The following is a 3,557-nucleotide window of genomic DNA, read 5'->3' as shown; positions in this document are numbered from 1 at the left end:
TCTAAAAAAAAAAAGTAAACCTCCGACGGAATGAACAAATTAGAGATAAAAAAAAATTGAACAACCAAATACTTTAATATCGGAGCATTAAGAGGCTACATCTTAATGATACCATGAGAATACTTACCAAAGAGTATATTATTTACATATACATATGGAAGAAAAGTCATTCTTTATTATGTAATGAACACCAAATATATGAAACTGTTATATAGCAAACTAGTGGCCTTCTAATTGCTTCTCAAAAAAAACTTGTCCTGTTTTCCCCATGAGGCTACCAAGCACATATCTTCTAAAAAAGCAGTTAGTTTACATCGGAAATCCAAAATATAATCAATCACAACAATTCACAAATCTTTAAATATTATTAAAAGATAACCATTAATTCACCAATGAAGCAATTAGGGTCCTTGATTATATTTCAATCATATGTTTTCCACCATTAGATCAAATTGATGACATCATATTTTCCAAATAGAATTCAAACACAATTACATTTAATTATATAATCTTAAATCAACAATTATGTTATCAATTGAAACATATCATTCTATTTATATAGAATATATCAATTTCTATAATTAATATTGTTTCTAATTTAACTCCGTTATATATAGTTTTTGGCTTCAAAATTTAAATCCGTTTTTTTTAAATAACTCTTTAAATAAGCAAATCATTAATTTGGTTATTAACCTATAAAATCTAATCTAATCCAATTAAATCTTTAAAATATTTGATACTCAAAATTAAAATCATTTTCATTCATAATTTATCTTACAGAATATCTCACATAAAATTAATCAATTTGAGATAATGATTTATATTTTAAAATTTATAAAATAAGAAAGTTAATTAATTTGTAAATTTGAATCAATATAACTAATTTTTTTTTCTAGATTAATAGCTGGAAATCTCTAAGATGATATCTTAGGAACCTATTTTTTTAGAAGATAATGATTTGATTATTAAAAAACACCTTATATATACGATTACATTGAAGTTGTTATTCTTACGATTTTGGATTGAGTCCTACAGTTTACAGTGTTCTTCTTTAGCAATTTTCTTCTTCAATTCTTTTTTCTATGTTCTTTCTTTACTTTGTTCTCCTTCTCATTCTCCAATTTCTTACATTTACTCTCTCTTCTTATTACATGTTATTACTGTATTCATGTTGAGAAGTCATGAAAAAAATTAATCAATCTACTTTAAGCATATTGGTTTCATTCATATCTAAATAGTATTAGAAGAGAACCCTTAATTCACCACTGAATCATTAAGGACCCTTGATTGTATTTCAATCATATGTTTTCTACCATTAGATCAAATTGTTGACATCATCTTCCCCAAATAAAAATCAAACACAATAAAATTAAATTATAGAATCTTTAAATTCAGCAATTATATTATCAACTAAAGCATATCATTCTATTTATATACGAGATATCAGATTCTGTAATTAATATTGTTTCTAATTTAACTCCGTTATATATAGTTTTTGGCTTCAAAATTTAAATCCGTTTTTTTTAAATAACTCTTTAAATAAGCAAATCATTAATTTGGTTATTAACCTATAAAATCTAATCTAATCCAATTAAATCTTTAAAATATTTGATACTCAAAATTAAAATCATTATCATTCATAATTTATCTTACAGAATATCTCATATAAAATGAATCAATTTGAGATAATGATTTATATTTTAAAATTCATAAAATAAGAAAGTTAATTAATTTGTAAATTTGAATCAATATAACTGATTTATTTCTTTTTTTTTTCTAGATTAATAGCTGGAAATCTCTAAGATGATATCTTAGGAACCTATTTTTTTAGAAGATAATGATTTGATTTTTAAAAAACACCTTATATATACAATTACATTGAAGTTGTTATTCTTACGATTTTGGATTGAGTCCTACAGTTTACAGTGTTCTTCTTTAGCAATTTTCTTCTTCAATTCTTTTTTCTATGTTCTTTCTTTACTTTGTTCTCCTTCTCATTCTCCAATTTCTTGCATTTACTCTCTCTTCTTATTACATGTTATTACTGTATTCATGTTGAGAAGTCATGAAAAAAATTAATCAATCTACTTTAAGCATATTGGTTTCATTCATATCTAAATAGTATTAGAAGAGAACCCTTAATTCACCAATGAATCATTAAGGACCCTTGATTGTATTTCAATCATATGTTTTCTACCATTAGATCAAATTGTTGACATCATCTTCCCCAAATAAAAATCAAACACAATTAAATTAAATTATAGAATCTTCAAATTCAACAATTATATTATCAACTGAAGCATATCATTCTATTTATATACGAGATATCAGATTCTATAATTAATATTGTTTCTAATTTAACTCCCTTATTTATAGCTTTTGGATTCAAAAATCGAACCCTTTTTTGTGAGAAAACTCATTAAATAAGCATATCAATAATTCGTTTATTAACCCACAAAATCTAAACTAATCCCATTAAATTAGCAAAATATTTGTGAGTTAAAATTAAAGTCAATATTATTCATAATTTATTTCTCAGTATATCCCACGTAAAATGAATCAATTTGAGATAACGATTTGAATTTTAAAACTCATTAAATAAGCAAGTTAGTTAATTTGAAATTTTGAATCAATATAACCGATATCTTTTTTCCAGATAAATAGCCGAAAATCTCCAAGTTGATATCTTAGGATCTCAATTTTTTGGAAGATATATATATATATATATATATATATATATATATATATATATATATATATATATATATATATATATATATATATATATATATATATATATATATAATTGCATTGAATTTTTTATTCTTATGATTTTGGATTGAGTCGTACAATTTATAATGGTCTTCTTCAATGGTCTTCTTCTCCATTTCTTTTTTCCAAGTTTTATATTTACTCTGTCTCCTTCTTCTTCTCTAATTTCATGCATTTACTTTGTTCTTTTTATCTGTTATTACTATATTGTTGTTGAAATGTCATAAAAAAATTAATCAATCTACTAGTGGAAAGATATGTGCTAACATTTTGAATTTGAATTGCCGACCAGAAACCAACCGTAGTCTCATAGACCATTCCCACATATCTTAATAGGTCTTAGCATTCCCCTAAATTCAGCTACAACAAGTCATGGATGTACTTCTTGAATAAATCCTCTAAACTAAAATTCATTTGTTAGTTAGATGCAGTGACCAAAATGCAAGATTTGTGAAAGTTCATTATTATTTATTAGTGTTAACTTTTGGCAAATTATGAAACTAATATTATATTTTTGTTCATAACAAGGCTTTTTTTTTTTGTAATAATTTCTTTGATCTGAAGATATGTATATCTAATTAGGTGTAGCCTGAAAAATCATATTTTATTCTTATAAGGAAAAGATACTTTAGAAATTGACCAAATTACAATGTCTGAGTTTGATGTTTATGACTATGGCAATGCACTTTAATTGTAATGTTTATCAAATTGCTTTACAAAATTTAACGTTGTTAGTATATATAATAACTTATTGTTGCTTTTGGTTTTACATGACCAATATGAAA

Source organism: Lactuca sativa, chromosome 2 (genome assembly GCF_002870075.4).
Source record: "Lactuca sativa cultivar Salinas chromosome 2, Lsat_Salinas_v11, whole genome shotgun sequence".
NCBI classification, from domain to species: domain Eukaryota; kingdom Viridiplantae; phylum Streptophyta; class Magnoliopsida; order Asterales; family Asteraceae; genus Lactuca; species Lactuca sativa.
The sequence above is the reverse complement of the archived record's forward strand: the minus strand, read 5'-3'. Positions refer to the sequence as shown.